Source organism: Pristiophorus japonicus, chromosome 3 (assembly GCF_044704955.1).
Source record: "Pristiophorus japonicus isolate sPriJap1 chromosome 3, sPriJap1.hap1, whole genome shotgun sequence".
NCBI classification, from domain to species: Eukaryota; Metazoa; Chordata; class Chondrichthyes; family Pristiophoridae; genus Pristiophorus; species Pristiophorus japonicus.
In genome coordinates this window covers 326,746,045-326,767,054 of record NC_091979.1, presented here as the reverse complement: position 1 = coordinate 326,767,054, position 21,010 = coordinate 326,746,045, and the positions used below count along the sequence as shown (strand labels likewise).

The following is a 21,010-nucleotide window of genomic DNA, read 5'->3' as shown; positions in this document are numbered from 1 at the left end:
TTCTTCCAGAATGTATATTTTCTTTGCTGTTCCACAATAACCAGTCCCTTGCACTGCAGTCTATCTCACTGTTTCCAACGTCTCATCTACATGTTACCAGCAATGAACATTTTGAAGCAGACTTCTGAAGCAAAGTGTCCAAAATGGTTTATGGATTCAGAGGTAAAGTGCAGAGCACAGATAAGTTATTCAATTAAGGATTCTCCTTCAGATAACATTTCTTTAGTTGTGCAAATGAAGATCATCAGTCAATTAACGATGTTTTCCCATGAAGGCAGGATAACATTTAATGATTATGCATTTTCAAAGTAAAAGCCCATGTGATTCAGGGCGAAGTTGCAAATTGGATCCAAATTTGGCTCAGAGGCAGGAAGCAAAGGGTAATGTTTGATGGGTGTTTTTGTGACTGGAAGGATGTTTCCTGTGTGGTTCCACAGTTTTCAGTGCCAGATCCATTGCTTTTTATGGTATTTATCAATGATCTAAACTTGAATATAGGTGTTATGATTACGAAGTTTTCAGGTGTTATTAAAATAGGCAGTGTGGTTGATAATGAAGAAGAAAGCTGGAGACTCCAGGAAGATATCAATCAACTGATAAGGGGGTAGAGCAGTGGCAAACTGAATTTAATCCAGAGATGTGAGAGATCGCGCATTTGTGGAGGGCTAACAAGGAAAGGGAATACACATCAACTGGTATGACATTGAGAAGTGTAGAGGAACAAAGGTAACTGGGATTGCTTGTTATCAGATCCCTGAAGGTAGCTGACCAGTTGGTAAAGTTGATTAAGAATTCATATGGAATGGTTGCATTTATTGGCAGAAGCAAGGAACAGAACAGCAAGTGGGTTATGCTCGAACTGTATAAAATTCTGGTTAGGCCACAGCTAGAGTTCTGCGTGCAGTTCTGGTCACCGCATTGAAGGAAGAACGTGAATACGCTGGAGAGGGTACAGAGGAGATTTACGTAGATGTTGCCGGGAGTGGAGCAACTTTGCTATGAGGACAGATTGGATAGGATGGGTTTGTTTTCCTTGGAACAGAGGAAGCTGATGGGCGACCGCATTGAGGTGTATAAAAATAGGAGGGGCCTAGATATTGTTGATTAAAAGGGTCTATTTCACATAGTGGAGTGGTCAACAACCAGGCTGCATAATTTAAAAGTAATTAGTGTAAGGGTTAAAGGGGATTTGAAGTGAACATTCTGCATGCAGATGTTTGTGGGGGTCTCAAACTCACTGCCTGAAAGTGTGGTGCAGGCAGAAACCCTCACCACATTTAACCAGTTCGTAGATGTGCACATGAAATGCAATAAGGTGCAGGGGTACACACCTAAAACTGGGCATTTGTTGGCCGGTGCAGATACGATGGGCGTAAATGACTCTTTCCATGCTGTAAACCTCTATGATTATATAATTATCGGTTAGGATTACTTTCATGATGCAAAACGTGGCAATCAGATAATTAATGCTGTTTCTAGTGAAGAAGTGTTCGTGCAAGCTGGGGCTCGAACTCAGGAAGCTGAGATGAAGCATCTTATGAGGCTGCTGTTCGGAGCACGGGGAGCGTTGTCTGGAACGGTGGCATTTTGCAGCCCAGTGAAGGGCGGTAAACCGCTGTTTGATGCTGCATTCTCCGCTTTCCGCCGGCAGCGGCTGATTGGAGAGTGTGGGAGCGGAAGTTAGGGCTTGTCCCGCCCTCACTCACTCTGGAGCTGAGGAAGAGCGATTAGTCGATGGGTTTGTTTGTGGCTTTAATTTTCTGTTGTGAAGCGTGGTGGCGTGGCAGGATCCTTTAATAATCTCTCACAGCTGACCTGAATGCACGGAATGTGCAGCTTTGAGATATGGTTTCTCCAGCGTCAGGATTGGAAACGGGAGGGAGTGAGAGACACTGTGTAGAATTTGAGTGTGAACAGAACTGTAGAGAGAAATCAGCAAATGGAATAGCATCGTGAGACACTGCACTCTTTTAACATTGAACCACTAATCTGAATGATTTATTTTTATCTTATAATTAATTGAACACGTTTGCATAATGTTTCCGCCCGGTTTCGAACAGGGGACCTTTCGCGTGTTAGGCGAACGTGATAACCACTACACTACGGAAACGCTGGTGCAGTAACATCGTTGGGAACACAACCAGAGCTTTAATCTCAACAGCTGGACCACACTTCTGGAGCTTGTGTCACGAGAATCGAATAACGGTGCTATATTTAGCAAGGTTGTGAGTGTGGCAGGAATTGATCCCGTGTTTCTCTGCCTTTATACATAGGAACAGGAGTGGCCATTCCTCAGCAAGTGGTTAGAATCTGGAATACACTTCTCTAAAGGGCGGTGGAGTCAGACTCAATCTTATCTTTCAAAACGGAGTTGGATAAGTATCCGAATGAAAAAAATTGCACAGCTGTGGGTAAATGACAGGGGAGTGAGACTTGTTGAGAGTTGGCATGGGCTCGACGGGCTGCATCCATTCCCTTATTCTTTGATTCTATAAGTTAGTGGCACATTTAATAGTGTGCATGTCAGCAGAATATTGAAAGGGACATGGATTCAGTCGGCACAACGAGAGGCATCTGATTCAGAAGATTCCGGTGCATGAAAATTCGGGTTTAATGACTTTAAAAGCATCATTTTTCTTTTGTGAAGATTCGGTCAGAGAAATGTTTGAAAAATAATTTTTTGCTGAAAAGGGCTCAGCACTTCATATTCTTTTTGGCTGTTAGGGCCACACTTCTTTTCGATGGTATTCTTCCAGAATGTATATTTTCTTTGCTGTTTCACAATAACCAGTCCCTTGCACTATAGTCTATCTCACTGTTTCTAACGTCTCATGTACATGTTACCAGCAATGAACATTTTGAAGCAGACTTCTAAAGCACAGTGTCCAAAATGGTTTATGGATTCAGAGGTAAAGTGCAGAGCACAGATAAGTTATTCAATTAAGGACTCTCCTTCAGTTATCATTTCTTTAGTTGTGCAAATGAAGATCATCAGTCAATTAATGATGTTTTCCCATGAAGGCAGGATAACATTTAATGATTATGCATTTTCTAAGTAAATGCCCATGTGATTCAGGGCGAAGTGGCATATTGGATCCAAATTTGGCTCAGAGGCAGTAAGCAAAGGGTAATGTTTGATGGGTGTTTTTATGACTGGAAGGATGATTCCAGTGGGGTTCCGCAGTTTTCAGTGCCAGATCCATTGCTTTTTATGGTATTTATCAATGATCTAAACTTGAATATAGGTGTTATGATTACGAAGTTTTCAGGTGTTATTAAAATAGGCAGTGGGTTGATAATGAAGAAGAAAGCTGGAGACTCCAGGAAGATATCAATCAACAGATAAGGGGGTAGAGCAGTGGCAAATGGAATTTAATCCAGAGATGTGAGTGATAGCGCATTTGTGGAGGGCTAACAAGGAAAGGGAATACACATCAACTGGTATGACATTGAGAAGTGTAGAGGAACAAAGGTAACTGGGATTGCTTGTCCACAGATCCCTGAAGGTAGCTGGCCAGTTGGAAAAGTTGGTTAAGAAGTCATATGGAATGGTAGCATTTATTGGCAGAAGCAAGGAACAGAACAGCAAGTGGGTTATGCTAGAACTGTATAAAATTCTGGTTAGGCCACAGCATGAGTACTGCGTGCAGTTCTAGTCACCGCATTGAAGGAAGGACGTTAATACGCTGGAGAGGGTACAGAGGAGATTTACGTAGTTGTTGCCGGGAGTGGAGCAACTTTGCTATGAGGACAGATTGGATAGGATGGGTTTGTTTTCCTTGGACAGAGGAGGCTGATGGGCGACAGTATTGAGGTGTATAAAAATAGGAGGGGCCTAGATATTGTTGTTTAAAGTGGTCCATTTCACATAGCGGAGTGGTCAACAACCAGGCTGCATAATTTCAAAGTAATTAGTGTAAGGGTTAAAGGGGATTTGAAGTGAACATTCTGCATGCAGATGATTATGGGGGTCTCAAACTCACTGCCTGAAAGTGTGGTGCAGGCAGAAACCCTCACCACATTTAACAAGTTCTTAGATGTGCACATGAAATGCAATAAGGTGCAGGGGGACACACCTAAAACTGGGCATTTGTTGGCCGGTGCAGATACGATGGGCTTAAATGACTCCTTCCATGCTGTAAACCTCTATGATTATATAATTATCGGTTAGGATTACTTTCATGATGCAAAACGTGGCAATCAGATAATTAATGGTGTTTCCAGTGAAGAAGTGTTCGTGCAAGCTGGGGCTCGAACTCAGGAAGCTGAGATGAAGCATCTTATGAGGCTGCTGTTCGGTGTACGGGGAGCGTTGTCTCGAACGGTGGCATTTTGCAGCCCAGTGAAGGGCTGTAAACCGCTGTTTGATGCTGCATTCTCCGCTTTCCGCCGGCAGCGGCTGATTGGAAAGTGTGGGAGCGGAAGTTAGGGCTTGTCCCGCCCTCACTCATTCTGGAGCTGGGGAAGAGCGATTAGTCGATGGGTTTGTTTGTGGCTTTAATTTTCTGTTGTGAAGCTTGGTGGCGTGGCAGGATCCTTTAATAAAAGCTCACAGCTGACCTGAATGCACGGAATGTGCAGCTTTGAGATATGGTTTCTCCAGCGTCAGGGCTGGAAACGGGAGGGAGTGAGAGACACTGTGAAGAATTTGAGTGTGAACAGAACTGTAGAGAGAAATCAGCAAATGGACCAGCATCGTGAGACACTGCACTCTGTTAATATTGAACCACTAATATGAATGATTTAATTTTATCTAATCATTAATTGAACACGTTTGCATAATGTTTCCGCCCGGTTTTGAACCGGGGACTTTTCGCGTGCAAGGCTAACATGATAACCACTACACTACGGAAACGCTGCTGCAGTAACATTGTTGGGAACATAACCAGAGCTTTAACCTCAACAGCTGGACTACACTTCTGGAGCTTGTGTCACGAGAATAGAATAACGGTGCTATATTTAGCAAGGTTGTGAGTGTGGCAGGAATTGATCCCGTGTTTCTCTGCCTTTATACATAGGAACAGGTGTGGCCATTCCTGAGCAAGTGGTTAAGAATCTGGAATACACTTCTCTACAGGGCGGTGGAGTCAGACTCAATCTTATCTTTCAAAATGGAGTTGGATAAGTATCCGAATGAAAAAAATTGCACAGCTGTGGGTAAATGACAGGGGAGTGAGACTTGTTGAGAGTTGGCATGGGCTCGACGGGCTGCATCCATTCCCTTATTCTTTGATTCTATAAGTTAGTGGCACATTTAATAGTGTGCATGTCAGCAGAATATTGAAAGGGACATGGATTCAGTCGGCACAACGAGAGGCATCTGATTCAGAAGATTCGTGTGCACGAAAATTCGAGTTTAATGACTTTAAAAGCATCATTTTTCTTTTGTGAAGATTCGGTCAGAGAAATGTTTGAAAAATAATTTTTTGCTGAAAAGGGCTCAGCACTTCATCTTCTTTTTGGCTGTTAGGGCCACACTTCTTTTCGATGGTATTCTTCCAGAATGTATATTTTGTTTGCTTTTTCACAATAATCAGTCCCTTGCACTGCAGTCTATCTCACTGTTTCCAACGTCCCATGTACATGTTACCAGCAAGGAACATTTTGGAGCAGACTTCTAAAGCACACTGTCCAATATGGTTTATGGATTCAGAGGTAAAGTGCAGAGCACAGATAAGTTATTCAATTAAGGACTCTCCTTCAGTTAACATTTCTTTAGTTTTGCAAATGAAGATCATCAAGTCAATTAATGATGTTTTCCCATGAAGGCAGGATAACATTTAATGATTATGCATTTTCTAAGTAAAAGCCCATGTGATTCAGGGCGAAGTGGCAAATTGGATCCAAATTTGGCTCACAGGCATGAAGCAAAGGGTAATGTTTGATGGGTGATTTTGTGACTGGAAGGATGTTTCCAGTGGGGTTCCACAGTTTTCAGTGCCAGATCCATTGCTTTTATGGTATTTATCAATGATCTAAACTTGATTATAGGTGTTATGATCACGAAGTTTTCAGGTGTTATTAAAATAGGCAGTGGGTTGATAATGAAGAAGAAAGCTGGAGACTACAGGAAGATATCAATCAACTGATAAGGGGGTAGAGCAGTGGCAAATGGAATTTAATCCAGAGATGTGAGAGATCGCGCATTTGTGGAGGGCTAACAAGGAAAGGGAATACACATCAACTGGTATGACATTGAGAAGTGTAGAGGAACAAAGGTAACTGGGATTGCTTGTCCACAGATCCCTGAAGGTAGCTGGCCAGTTGGAAAAGTTGGTTAAGAAGTCATATGGAATGGTTGCATTTATTGGCAGAAGCAAGGAGCAGAACAGCAAGTGGTTTATGCTAGAACTGTATAAAATTCTGGTTAGGCCACAGCTGGAGTACTGCGTGCAGTTCTAGTCACCGCATTGAAGGAAGGACGTGAATACGCTGGAGAGGGTACAGAGGAGATTTACGTAGTTGTTGCCGGGAGTGGAGCAACTTTGCTATGAGGACAGATTGGATAGGATGGGTTTGTTTTCCTTGGAACAGAGGAGGCTGATGGGCGACAGTATTGAGGTGTATAAAAATAGGAGGGGCCTAGATATTGTTTTTTAAAAGGGGTCTATTTCACATAGCGGAGTGGCCAACAACCAGGCTGCATAATTTCAAATTAATTAGTGTAAGGGTTAAAGGGGATTTGAAGTGAACATTCTGCATGCAGATGTTTGTGGGGGTCTCAAACTCATTGCCTGAAAGTGTGGTGCAGGCAGAAACCCTCACCACATTTAACAAGTTCTTAGATGTGCACATGAAATGCAATAAGGTGCAGTGGGACACACCTAAAACTGGGCATTTGTTGGCCGGTGCAGATACGATGGGCTTAAATGACTCCTTCCATGCTGTAAACCTCTATGATTATATAATTATCGGTTAGGTTTACTTTCATGATGCAAAACGTGGCAATCAGATAATTAATGGTGTTTCCATTGAAGAAGTGTTCGTGCAAGCTGGGGCTCGAACTCAGGAAGCTGAGATGAAGCATCTTATGAGGCTGCTGTTCGGTGTACGGGGAGCGTTGTCTCGAACGGTGGCATTTTGCAGCCCAGTGAAGGGCGGTAAACCGCTGTTTGATGCTGCATTCTCCGCTTTCCGCCGGCAGCGGCTGATTGGAGAGTGTGGGAGCGGAAGTTAGGGTTTGTCCCGCCCTCACTCACTCTGGAGCTGGGGAAGAGCGATCAGTCGATGGGTTTGTTTGTGGCTTTAATTTTCTGTTGTGAAGCGTGGTGGCGTGGCAGGATCCTTTAATAATCTCTCACAGCTGACCTGAATGCACGGAATGTGCAGCTTTGAGATATGGTTTCTCCAGCGTCAGGGCTGGAATCGGGAGGGAGTGATAGACACTGTGTAGAATTTGAGTGTGAACAGAACTGCAGAGAGAAATCAGCAAATGGACCAGCATCGTGAGACACTGCTCTCTGTTAATATTGAACCACTAATATGAATGATTTAATTTTATCTAATCATGAATTGAACACGTTTGCATAATGTTTCTGCCCGGTTTCGAACTGGGAACCTTTCACGTGGGAGGCGAACGTGATAACCACTACACTACGGAAACGCTGTGGCAGTAACATTGTTGGGAACATATCCAGAGCTTTAACCTCAACAGCTGGACTGCACTTATGGAGCTTGTGTCACGAGAATAGAATGACGGTGCTATATTTAGCAAGGTTGTGAGTGAGGCAGGAATTGATCCCGTGTTTCTCTGCCTTTATACATAGGAACAAGAATGGTCATTCCTCAGCAAGTGGTTAGAATCTGGAATACACTGCTCTAAGGGGCGGTGGAGTCAGACTCAATCTTATCTTTCAAAACGGAGTTGGATACGTATCCGAATGAAAAAAATTGCACAGCTGTGGGTAAATGACAGGGGAGTGAGACTTGTTGAGAGTTGGCATGGGCTCCACGGGCTGCAACCATTCCCTTATTCTTTGATTCTATAAGTTAGTGGCACATTTAATAGTGTGCATGTCAGCAGAATATTGAAAGGGACATGGATTCAGTCGGCACAACGAGAGGCATCTGATTCAGAAGCTTCGGGTGCACGAAAATTCGGGTTTAATGATTTTAAAAGCATCATTTTTGTTTTGTGAAGATACGGTCAGAGAAATGTTTGGGAAAATAATTTTTTGCTGAAAAGGGCTCAGCACTTCATCTTCTTTTTGGCTGTTAGGGCCACACTTCCTTTCGATGATATTCTTCCAGAATGTATATTTTCTTTGCTGTTTCACTATAACCAGTCCCTTGCACTACAATCTATCTCACTGTTTCCAACGTCTCATGTACATGTTACCAGCAATGAACATTTTGAAGCAGACTTCTAAATCACAGTGTCCAAAATGGTTTATGGATTCAGAGGTAAAGTGCAGAGCACAGATAAGTTATTCAATTAAGGATTCTCCTTCAGATAACATTTCTTTAGTTGTGCAAATGAAGATCATCAGTCAATTAATGATGTTTTCCCATGAAGGCAGGATAACATTTAATGATTATGCATTTTCTAAGTAAAAGCCCATGTGATTCAGGGCGAAGTGGCAAATTGGATCCAAATTTGGCTCAGAGGCAGGAAGCAAAGGGTAATGTTTGATGGGTGTTTTTGTGACTGGAAGGATGTTTCCAGTGTGGTTCCACAGTTTTCAGTGCCAGATCCATTGCTTTTTATGGTATTTATCAATGATCTAAACTTGAATATAGGTGTTATGATTACGAAGTTTTCAGGTGTTATTAAAATAGGCAGTGTGGTTGATAATGAAGAAGAAAGCTGGAGACTCCAGGAAGATATCAATCAACTGATAAGGGGGTAGAGCAGTGGCAAACTGAATTTAATCCAGAGATGTGAGAGATCGCGCATTTGTGGAGGGCTAACAAGGAAAGGGAATACACATCAACTGGTATGACATTGAGAAGTGTAGAGGAACAAAGGTAACTGGGATTGCTTGTCCACAGATCCCTGAAGGTAGCTGACCAGTTGGAAAAGTTGATTCAGAATTCATATGGAATGGTTGCATTTATTGGCAGAAGCAAGGAACAGAACAGCAAGTGGGTTATGCTAGAACTGTATAAAATTCTGGTTAGGCCACAGCTGGAGTTCTGCGTGCAGTTCTGGTCACCGCATCGCAGGAAGAACGTGAATACGCTGGAGAGGGTACAGAGGAGATTTACGTAGATGTTGCCGGGAGTGGAGCAACTTTGCTATGAGGACAGATTGGATAGGATGGGTTTGTTTTCCTTGGAACAGTGGAGGCTGATGGGCGACAGCATTAAGGTGTAAATAAAAAGGAGGGGCCTAGATATTGTTGATTAAAAGGGTCTATTTCACATAGTGGAGTGGTCAACAACCAGGCTGCATAATTTAAAAGTAATTAGTGTAAGGGTTAAAGCGGATTTGAAGTGAACATTCTGCATGCAGATGTTTGTGGGGGTCTCAAACTCACTGCCTGAAAGTGTGGTGCAGGCAGAAACCCTCACCACATTTAACAAGTTCTGAGATGTGCACATGAAATGCCATAAGGTGCAGGGGGACACACCTAAAACTGGACATTTGTTGGCCGGTGCAGATACGATGGGCTTAAATGACTCCTTCCATGCTGTAAACCTCTATGATTATATAATTATCGGTTAGGATTACTTTCATGATGCAAAACGTGGCAATCAGATAATTAATGGTGTTTCCAGTGAAGAAGTGTTCGTGCAAGCTGGGGCTCGAACTCAGGAAGCTGAGATGAAGCATCTTATGAGGCTGCTGTTTGGTGTACGGGGAGCGTTGTCTCGAACGGTGGCATTTTGCAGCCCAGTGAAGGGCGGTAAACCGCTGTTTGATGCTGCATTCTCCGCTTTCCGCCGGCAGCGGCTGATTGGAGAGTGTGGGAGTGGAAGTTAGGGCTTGTCCCGCCCTCACTCACTCTGGAGCTGGTGAAGAGCGATTAGTCGATGGGTTTGTTTGTGGCTTTAATTTTCTGGTGTGAAGCGTGGTGGCGTGGCAGGATCCTTTAATAATCTCTCACAGCTGACCTGAATGCACGGAATGTGCAGCTTTGAGATATGGTTTCTCCAGCGTCAGGGCTGGAAACGGGAGGGAGTGAGAGACACTGTGTAAAATTTGAGTGTGAACAGAGCTGCAGAGAGAAATCAGCAAATGGACCAGCATCGTGAGACACTGCACTCTGTTAATATTGAACCACTAATATGAATGATTTAATTTTATCTAATCATTAATTGAACACGTTTGCATAATGTTTCCGCCCGGTTTCGAACCGGGGACCTTGCGCGTGTGAGGCAAACGTGATAACCACTACACTACGGAAACGCTGTGCCAGTAACATCGTTGGGAACATAACCAGAGCTTTAACCTCAACAGCTGGACTACACTTCTGGAGCTTGTGTCACGAGAATAGAATGACGGTGCTATATTTCGCAAGGTTGTGAGTGAGGCAGGAATTGATCCCGTGTTTCTCTGCCTTAAAACATAAGAACAGGAGTGGCCATTCCTCAGCAAGTAGTTAGAATCTGGAATACATTGCTCTACAGGGCGGTGGAGTCAGACTCAATCTTATCTTTCAAAACGGAGCTGGATAAGTATCCGAATGAAAAAAATTGCACAGCTGTGGGTAAGTGACAGGGGAGTGAGACTTGTTGAGAGTTGGAATGGGCTCGACGGGCTGCATCGATTCCCTTATTCTTTGATTCTATAAGTTAGTGGCACATTTAATAGTGTGCATGTCAGCAGAATATTGAAAGGGACATGGATTCAGTCGGCACAACGAGAGGCATCTGATTCAGAAGATTCCGGTGCATGAAAATTCGGGTTTAATGACTTTAAAAGCATCATTTTTCTTTTGTGAAGATTCGGTCAGAGAAATGTTTGAAAAAGAATTTTTTGCTGAAAAGGGCTCAGCACTTCATCTTCTTTTTGGCTGTTAGGGCCACACTTCTTTTCGATGGTATTCTTCCAGAATGTATATTTTCTTTGCTGTTTCACAATAACCAGTCCCTTGCACTGCAGTCTATCTCACTGTTTCCAACGTCTCATGTACATGTTACCAGCAATGAACATTTTGAAGCAGACTTCTAAAGCACAGTGTCCAAAATGGTTTATGGATTCAGAGGTAAAGTGCAGAGCACAGGTAAGTTATTCAATTAAGGATTCTCCTTCAGATAACATTTCTTTAGTTGTGCAAATGAAGATCATCAGTCAATTAATGATGTTTTCCCATGAAGGCAGGATAACATTTAATGATTATGCATTTTCTAAGTAAAAGCCCATGTGATTCAGGGCGAAGTGGCAAATTGGATCCAAATTTGGCTCAGAGGCAGGAAGCAAAGGGTAATGTTTGATGGGTGTTTTTGTGATTGGAAGGATGTTTCCAGTGTGGTTCCACAGTTTTGAGTGCCAGATCCATTGCTTTTTATGGTATTTATCAATGATCTAAACTTGAATATAGGTGTTATGATTACGAAGTTTTGAGGTGTTATTAAAATAGGAAGTGTGGTTGATAATGAAGAAGAAAGCTGGAGACTCCAGGAAGATATCAATCAACTGATAAGGGGGTAGAGCAGTGGCAAACTGAATTTAATCCAGAGATGTGAGAGATCGCGCATTTGTGGAGGGCTAACAAGGAAAGGGAATACACATCAACTGGTATGACATTGAGAAGTGTAGAGGAACAAAGGTAACTGGGATTGCTTGTCCACAGATCCCTGAAGGTAGCTGACCAGTTGGAAAAGTTGATTAAGAATTCATATGGAAAGGTTGCATTTATTGGCAGAAGCAAGGAACAGAACAGCAAGTGGGTTATGCTAGAACTGTAAAAAATTCTGGTTAGGCCACAGCTGTAGTTCTGCGTGCAGTTCTGGTCACCGCATTGAAGGAAGAACGTGAATACGCTGGAGAGGGTACAGAGGAGATTTACGTAGATGTTGCCGGGAGTGGAGCAACTTTGCTATGAGGACAGATTGGATAGGATGGGTTTGTTTTCCTTGGAACAGAGGAAGCTGATGGGCGACCGCATTGAGGTGTATAAAAATAGGAGGGGCCGAGATATTGTTGATTAAAAGGGTCTATTTCACATAGTGGACTGGTCAACAACCAGGCTGCATAATTTAAAAGTAATTAGTGTAAGGGTTAAAGGGGATTTGAAGTGAACATTCTGCATGCAGATGTTTGTGGGGGTCTCAAACTCACTGCCTGAAATTGTGGTGCAGGCAGAAACCCTCACCACATTTAACCAGTTCGGAGATGTGCACATGAAATGCAATAAGGTGCAGGGGTACACACCTAAAACTGGGCATTTGTTGGCCGGTGCAGATACGACGGGCGTAAATGACTCTTTCCATGCTGTAAACCTCTATGATTATATAATTATCGGTTAGGATTACTTTCATGATGCAAAACGTGGCAATCAGATAATTAATGCTGTTTCTAGTGAAGAAGTGTTCGTGCAAGCTGGGGCTCGAACTCAGGAAGCTGAGATGAAGCATCTTATGAGGCTGCTGTTCGGAGCACGGGGTGCGTTGTCTCGAACGGTGCCATTTTGCAGCCCAGTGAAGGGCGGTAAACCGCTGTTTGATGCTGCATTCTCCGCTTTCCGCCGGCAGCGGCTGATTGGAGAGTGTGGGAGCGGAAGTTAGGGCTTGTCCCGCCCTCACTCACTCTGGAGCTGAGGAAGAGCGATTAGTCAATGGGTTTGTTTGTGGCTTTAATTTTCTGTTGTGAAGCGTGGTGGCGTGGCAGGATCCTTTAATAATCTCTCACAGCTGACCTGAATGCACGGAATGTGCAGCTTTGAGATATGGTTTCTCCAGCGTCAGGATTGGAAACGGGAGGGAGTGAGAGACACTGTGTAGAATTTGAGTGTGAACAGAACTGTAGAGAGAAATCAGCAAACGGAACAGCATCGTGAGAAACTGCACTCTGTTAACATTGAACCACTAATCTGAATGATTTAATTTTATCTTATAATTATTTGAACACGTTTGCATAATGTTTCCGCCCGGTTTCGAACCGGGGACCTTTCGCGTGTTAGGTGAACGTGATAACCACTACACTACGGAAACGCTGGTGCAATAACCTCGTTGGGAACATAACCAGAGCTTTAACCTCAACAGCTGGACCACACTTCTGGAGCTTGTGTCACGAGAATCGAATAACGGTGCTATATTTAGCAAGGTTGTGAGTGTGGCAGGAATTGATCCCGTGTTTCTCTGCCTTTATACATAGGAACAGGAGTGGCCATTCCTCAGCAAGTGGTTAGAATCTGGAAAACACTTCTCCAAAGGGCGGTGGAGTCAGACTCAATCTTATCTTTCAAAACGGAGTTGGATAAGTATCCGAATGAAAAAAATTGCACAGCTGTGTGTAAATGACAGGGGAGTGAGACTTGTTGAGAGTTGGCATGGGCTCGACGGGCTGCAACCATTCCCTTATTCTTTGATTCTATAAGTTAGTGGCACATTTAATAGTGTGCATGTCAGCAGAATATTGAAAGGGACATGGATTCAGTCGACACAACGAGAGGCATCTGATTCAGAAGATTCGGGTGCACGAAAATTCGGGTTTAATGACTTTAAAAGCATCATTTTTCTTTTATGAAGATTCGGTCAGAGAAATGTTTGAAAAATAAATTTTTGCTGAAAAGGGCTCAGCACTTCATCTTCTTTTTGGCTGTTAGGGCCACACTTCTTTTCGATAGTATTCTTCCAGAATGTATATTTTCTTTGCTGTTTCACAATAACCAGTCCTTTGCACTACAGTCTATCTCACTGTTTCCAACGTCTCATGTACATGTTACCAGCAATGAACATTTTGAAGCAGACTTCTAAAGCACAGTGTCCAAAATGGTTTATGGATTCAGAGCTAAAGTGCAGAGCACAGATAAGTTATTCAATTAAGGACTCTCCTTCAGTTAACATTTCTTTAGTTGTGCAAATGAAGATCATCAGTCAATTAATGATGTTTTCCCATGAAGGCAGGATAACATTTAATGATTATGCATTTTCTCAGTAAAAGCCCATGTGATTCAGGGCGCAGTGGCAAATTGGATCCAAATTTGGCTCACAGGCAGGAAGCAAAGGGTAAAGTTTGATGGGTGTTTTTGTGACTGGAAGGATGTTTCCAGTGGGGTTCCACAGTTTTCAGTGCCAGATCCATTGCTTTTTATGGTATTTATCAATGATCTAAACTTGAATATAAGTGTTATGATTACGAAGTTTTCAGGTGTTATTAAAATAGGCAGTGTGGTTGATAATGAAGAAGAAAGCTGGAGACTCCAGGAAGATATCAATCAACTGATAAGGGGGTAGAGCAGTGGCAAATTGAATTTAAACCAGAGATGTGAGAGATCGCGCATTTGTGGAGGGCTAACAAGGAAAGGGAATACACATCAACTCGTATGACATTGAGAAGTGTTGAGGAACAAAGGTAACTGGGATTGCTTGTCCACAGATCCCTGAAGGTAGCTGGACAGTTGGAAAAGTTGGTTAAGAAGTCATATGGAATGGTTGCATTTATTGGCAGAAGCAAGGAACAGAACAGCAAGTGGGTTATGCTAGACCTGTACAAAATTCTGTTTAGGCCACAGCTGGAGTACAGCGTGCAGTTCTGATCACCGCATTGAAGGAAGAACATGAATAAGCTAGAGCGGGAACAGAGGAGATTTACGTAGATGTTACAGGGAGTGGAGCAACTTTGCTGGGAGGACAGATTGATTCGGATGGGTTTGTTTTCCTTGGAACAGAGGAGGCTGATGGGCGACAGCATTGAGGTGTATAAAAATAAGAGCGGCCTAGATATTGTTGATTAAAAGGGTCTATTTCACAGAGTGGAGTGGTCAACAACCAGGCTGCATAATTTAAAAGTAATTAGTGTCAGGTTTAAAGGGGATTTGAGGTGAACATTCTGCATGCAGATGTTTGTGAGGGTCTCAAACTCATTGCCTGAAAGTGTGGTGCAGGCAGAAACCCTCACCACATTTAACAAGTTCTTAGATGTGCACATGAAATGCAATAAGGTGCAAGGGTACACGCCTAAAACTCGGCATTTGTTGGCCGGTGCAGATACGATGGGCTTAAATGACTCCTTCCATGCTGTAAACCTCTATGATTATATAATTATCGGTTAGGATTACTTTCATGAAGCAAAACGTGGCAATCAGAAAATTAATGGTGTTTCCAGTGAAGAAGTGTTTGTGCAAGCTGGGGCTCGAACTCCGGAAACCGAGATGAAGCATCCTATGAGGCTGCTGCTCGGTGTGCAGGGAGCGTTGTCTCGAATGGTGGCATTTTGCAGCCCATTGAAGGGCGGTAAACCGCTGTTTGATGCTGCATTCTCCGCTTTCCGCCGGCAGCGGCTGATTGGAGAGTGTGGGAGTGGAAGTTAGGGCTTGTCCCGCCCTCACTCACTTTTGAGCTGGGGAATAGTGATTAGTCGATGGGTTTGTTTGTGGCTTTAATTTGCTGTTGTGAAGCGTGGCGGCGTGGCAGGATCCTTTAATAATCTCTCACAGCTGACTTGAATGCACGGAATGTGCAGCTTTGAGATATGGTTTCTCCAGCGTCAGGGCTGGAAACGGGAGGGAGTGAGAGACACTGTGTAGAATTTGAGTGTGAACAGAACTGCAGAGAGAAATCAGCAAACGGAACAGCATCGTGAAACACTGCACTCTGTTAATATTGAACCACTAATATGAATTATTTAATTTTTTCTAATCATTAATTGAACACGTTTGCATAATGTTTTCACCCGGTTTCGAACCGGGGACATTTCGCGTGTTAGGCGAACGTGAAAACCATTACACTACGGAAACGCTGTGGAAGTAACACTGTTGGGAACATAACCAGAGCTTTAACCTCAACAGCTGGACTACACTTGTGGAGCTTGTGTCACGAGAATAGAATGACGGTGCTGTATTTAGCAAGGTTGTGAGTGTTGCAGGAATTGATCACGTGTTTCTCTGCATTTATACATCGGAACAGGAGTGGCCATTCCTCAGCAAGTGGTTAGAATCTGGATCACACTGCTCTAAAGGGCGGTGGAGTCAGACTCAATCTTATCTTTCAAAACGGAGTTGGATAAGTATCCGAATGAAAAAAATTGCACAGCTGTGGGTAAATGACAGGGGAGTGAGACTTGTTGAGACTTGGCATGGGCTCGACGGGCTGCAACCATTCCCTTATTCTTTGATTCTATAAGTTAGTGGCACATTTAATAGTGTGCATGTCAGCAGAATATTGAAAGGGACATGGATTCACTCGGCACAACGAGAGGCATCTGATTCAGAAGATTCGGGTGCACGAAAATTTGGGTTTAATGACTTTAAAAGCATCATTTTTGTTTTGTGAAGATTCGGTCAGAGAAATGTTTGGGAAAATAATTTTTTGCTGAAAAGGGCTCAGCACTTCATCTTCTTTTTGGCTGTTAGGGCCACACTTCTTTTCGATGGTATTCTTCCAGAATGTATATTTTCTTTGCTGTTTCACAATAACCAGTCCCTTGCACTACAGTCTATCTCAATGTTTCCAACGTCCCATGTACATGTTACCAGCAAGGAACATTTTGAAAAAGACTTCTAAAGCACAGTGTCCAAAATGGTTTATGGATTCAGAGGTAAAGTGCAGAGCACAGATAAGTTATTCAATTAAGGACTCTCCTTCAGTTAACATTTCTTTAGTTGTGCAAATGAAGATCATCAGTCAATTAATGATGTTTTCCCATGAAGGCAGGATAACATTTAATGATTATGCATTTTCTAAGTAAAAGCCCATGTGATTCAGGGCGAAGTGGCAAATTGGATCCAAATTTGGCTCAGAGGCAGGAAGCAAAGGGTAATGTTTGATGGGTGTTTTTGTGACTGGAAGGATGTTTCCAGTGGGGTTCCGCAGTTTTCAGTGCCAGATCCATTGCTTTTTACGGTATTTATCAATGATCTAAACTTGAATCTAGGTGTTATGATTACGAAGTTTTCAGGTGTTATTAAAATAGCAGTGCGGTTTATAATGAAGAAGAAAGCTGGAGACTCCAGGAAGATATCAATCAACTGATAAGCGGGTAGAGCAGTGGCAAATGGAATTTAATCCAGAGATGTGAGAGATCGCGCATTTGTGGAGGGCTAACAAGGAAAGGGAATACACATCAACTGGTATGACATTGAGAAGTGTAGAGGAACAAAGGTAACTGGGATTGCTTGTCCACAGATCCCTGAAGGTAGCTGGCCAGTTGGAAAAGTTGGTTAAGAAGTCATATGGAATGGTTGCATTTATTGGCAGAAGCAAGGAACAGAACAGCAAGTGGGTTATGCTAGAACTGTATAAAATTCTGGTTAGGCCACAGCTAGAGTACTTCGTGCAGTTCTGGTCACCGCATTGAAGGAAGAACGTGAATACGCTGGAGAGGGTACAGACGAGATTTACGTAGATGTTGCCGGGAGTGGAGCAACTTTGTTATGAGGACATATTGGATAGGATGGGTTTGTTTTCCTTGGAACAGAGGAGGCTGATGGGCGACAGCATTGAGGTGTATAAAAATAGGAGGGGCCTAGATATTGTTGATTAAAAGGGTCTATTTCACATAGTGGAGTGGTCAACAACCAGGCTGCATAATTTAAAAGTAATTAGTGTAAGGGTTAAAGGGGATTTGAAGTGAACATTCTGCATGCAGATGTTTGTGGGGGTCTCAAACTCACTGCCTGAAAGTGTGGTGCAGGCAGAAACCCTCACCACATTTAACAAGTTCTTAGATGTGCACATGAAATGCAATAAGGTGCAGGGGGACACACCTAAAACTGGACATTTGTTGGCCGGTGCAGATACGATGGGCTTAAATGACTCCTTCCATGCTGTAAACCTCTATGATTATATAATTATCGGTTAGGATTACTTTCATGATGCAAAACGTGGCAATCAGATAATTAATGGTGTTTCCAGTGAAGAAGTATTCATGCAAGCTGGGGCTCGAACTCAGGAAGCTGAGATGAAGCATCTTATGAGGCTGCTGTTTGGTGTACGGGGAGCGTTGTCTCGAACGGTGGCATTTTGCAGCCCAGTGAAGGGCGGTAAACCACTGTTTGATGCTGCATTCTCCGCTTTCCGCCGGCAGCGGCTGATTGGAGAGTGTGGGAGCGGAAGTTAGGACTTGTCCCGCCCTCACTCACTCTGGAGCTGGGGAAGAGCGATTAGTCGATGGGTTTGTTTGTGGCTTTAATTTTCTGTTGTGAAGCGTGGTGGCGTGGCAGGATCCTTTAATAATCTCTCACAGCTGACCTGAATGCACGGAATGTGCAGCTTTGAGATATGGTTTCTCCAGCGTCAGGGCTGGAAACGGGAGGGAGTGAGAGACACTGTGTAGAATTTGAGTGTGAACAGAACTGCAGAGAGAAATCAGCAAATGGACCAACATCGTGAGACACTGCACTCTGTCAATATTGAACCACTAATATGAATGATTTAATTTTATCTAATCATTAATTGAATACGTTTGCATAATGTTTCCGCCCGGTTTCGAACCGGGGACCTTTCGCGTGTGAGGCGAACGTGATAACCACTACACTACGGAAACGCTGTTGCAGTAACATTGTTGGGAACATAACCAGAGCTTTAACCTCAACAGCTGGACTACACTTCTGGAGCTTGTGTCACGAGAATAGAATGACGGTGCTATATTTAGCAATGTTGTGAGTGAGGCAGGAATTGATCCCGTGTTTCTCTGCCTTTATGCATAGGAACAGGAGTGGCCATTCCTCAGCAAGTAGTTAGAATCTGGAATACATTGCTCTGAAGGGCGGTGGAGTCAGACTCAATCTTATCTTTCAAAACGGAGTTGGATAAGTATCCGAATGAAAAAAATTGCACAGCTGTGGGTAAATGACAGGGGAGTGAGACTTGTTGAGAGTTGGCATGGGCTCGACGGGCTGCAACCATTCCCTTATTCTTTGATTCTATAAGTTAGTGGCACATTTAATAGTGTGCATGTCAGCAGAATATTGAAAGGGACATGGATTCAGTCGGCACAACGAGAGGCATCTGATTCAGAAGATTCGGGTGCACGAAAATCCGGGTTTAATGACTTTAAAAGCATCATTTTTGTTTTGTGAAGATTCGGTCAGGGAAAAGATTGGGAAAATAATTTTTTGCTGAAAAGGGCTCAGCACTTCATCTTCTTTTTGGCTGTTAGGGTCACACTTCTTTTCGATGGTATTCTTCCAGAATGTATATTTTCTTTGCTGTTTCACAATAACCAGTCCCTTGCACTACAGTCTATCTCACTGTTTCCAACGTCTCATGTACATGTTACCAGCAATGAACATTTTGAAGCAAACTTCTAAAGCACAGTGTCCAAAATGGTTTATGGATTCAGAGGTAAAGTGCAGAGCACAGATAAGTTATTCAATTAAGGACTCTCCTTCAGTTAACATTTCTTTAGTTGTGCAAATGAAGATCATCAGTCAATTAATGATGTTTTCTCATGAAGGCAGGATAACATTTAATGATTATGCATTATCTAAGTAAAAGCCCATGTGATTCAGGGCGAAGTGGCACATTGGATCCAAATTTGGCTCAGAGGCAGGAAGCAAAGGGTAATGTTTGATGGGTGTTTTTGTGACTGGAAGTATGTTTCCAGTGGGGTTCCGCAGTTTTCAGTGCCAGATCCATTGCTTTTTATGGTATTTATCAATGATCTAAACTTGAATATAGGTGTTATGATGACGAAGTTTTCAGGTGTTATTAAAATAGGCAGTGGGTTGATAATGAAGAAGAAAGCTGGAGACTCCAGGAAGATATCAATCAACTGATAAGGGGGTAGAGCAGTGGCAAATGGAATTTAATCCAGAGATGTGAGAGATCGCGCATTTGTGGAGGGCTAACAAGGAAAGGGAATACACATCAACTGGTATGACATTGAGAAGTGTAGAGGAACAAAGGTAACTGGGATTGCTTGTGCACAGATCCCTGAAGGTAGCTGGTCAGTTGAAAAAGTTGGTTAAGAAGTCATATGGAATGGTTGCATTTATTGGCAGAAGCAAGGAACAGAACAGCAAGTGGGTTTTGCTAGAACTGTATAAAATTCTGGTTCGGCCACAGCTGGAGTACTGCGTGCAGTTCTAGTCACCGCATTGAAGGAAGGACGTGAATACGCTGGAGAGGGTACAGAGGAGATTTACGTAGATGTTGCCGGGAGTGGAGCAACATTGCTATGAGGACAGATTGGATAGGATGGGTTTGTTTTCCTTGGAACAGAGGAGGCTGATGGGCGACCGCATTGAGGTGTATAAAAATAGGAGAGGCCTAGATATTGTTGATTAAAAGGGTCTATTTCACATAGTGGAGTGGTCAACAACCAGGCTGCATAATTTAAAAGTAATTAGTGTAAGGGTTAAAGGGGATTTGAAGTGAACATGCTGCATGCAGATGTTTGTGGGGGTCTCAAACTCACTGCCTGAAAGTGTGGTGCAGGCAGAAACCCTCACCACATTTAACAAGTTCTTAGATGTGCACATGAAATGCAATAAGGTGCAGGGGGACACACCTAAAACTGGACATTTGTTGGCCGGTGCAGATACGATGAGCTTAAATGACTCCTTCCATGCTGTAAACCTCTATGATTATATAATTATCGGTTAGGATTACTTTCATGATGCAAAACGTGGCAATCAGATAATTAATGGTGTTTCCAGTGAAGAAGTATTCATGCAAGCTGGGGCTCGAACTCAGGAAGCTGAGATGAAGCATCTTATGAGGCTGCTGTTTGGTGTACGGGGAGCGTTGTCTCGAACGGTGGCATTTTGCAGCCCAGTGAAGGGCGGTAAACCGCTGTTTAATGCTGCATTCTCCGCTTTCCGCCGGCAGCGGCTGATTGGAGAGTGTGGGAGCGGAAGTTAGGACTTGTCCCGCCCTCACTCACTCTGGAGCTGGGGAAGAGCGATTAGTCGATGGGTTTGTTTGTGGCTTTAATTTTCTGGTGTGAAGCGTGGTGGCG

General features: G+C 43.2%; 7 non-coding genes across 7 annotated transcripts; all 7 read right to left on the bottom strand.

The window, feature by feature from the left end:
* Positions 1-2,037: 2,037 nt before the first annotated feature.
* Positions 2,038-2,110, bottom strand: trnav-aac (transfer RNA valine (anticodon AAC)). The gene has a single exon. It is a non-coding gene; the product is annotated as a tRNA-Val (tRNA).
* Positions 2,111-4,782: 2,672 nt separating this feature from the next.
* Positions 4,783-4,855, bottom strand: trnaa-ugc (transfer RNA alanine (anticodon UGC)). The gene has a single exon. It is a non-coding gene; the product is annotated as a tRNA-Ala (tRNA).
* A 2,675-nt stretch (positions 4,856-7,530) lies between these two features.
* On the bottom strand, positions 7,531-7,603 carry trnag-ccc (transfer RNA glycine (anticodon CCC)). Its single transcript has one exon. It is a non-coding gene; the product is annotated as a tRNA-Gly (tRNA).
* A 2,675-nt stretch (positions 7,604-10,278) lies between these two features.
* Positions 10,279-10,351, bottom strand: trnav-cac (transfer RNA valine (anticodon CAC)). The gene has a single exon. It is a non-coding gene; the product is annotated as a tRNA-Val (tRNA).
* A 2,674-nt stretch (positions 10,352-13,025) lies between these two features.
* trnav-aac (transfer RNA valine (anticodon AAC)) lies at positions 13,026-13,098 on the bottom strand. Its single transcript has one exon. It is a non-coding gene; the product is annotated as a tRNA-Val (tRNA).
* A 2,674-nt stretch (positions 13,099-15,772) lies between these two features.
* trnav-aac (transfer RNA valine (anticodon AAC)) lies at positions 15,773-15,845 on the bottom strand. The gene has a single exon. It is a non-coding gene; the product is annotated as a tRNA-Val (tRNA).
* Positions 15,846-18,519: 2,674 nt separating this feature from the next.
* trnav-cac (transfer RNA valine (anticodon CAC)) lies at positions 18,520-18,592 on the bottom strand. The gene has a single exon. It is a non-coding gene; the product is annotated as a tRNA-Val (tRNA).
* Positions 18,593-21,010: the final 2,418 nt, after the last annotated feature.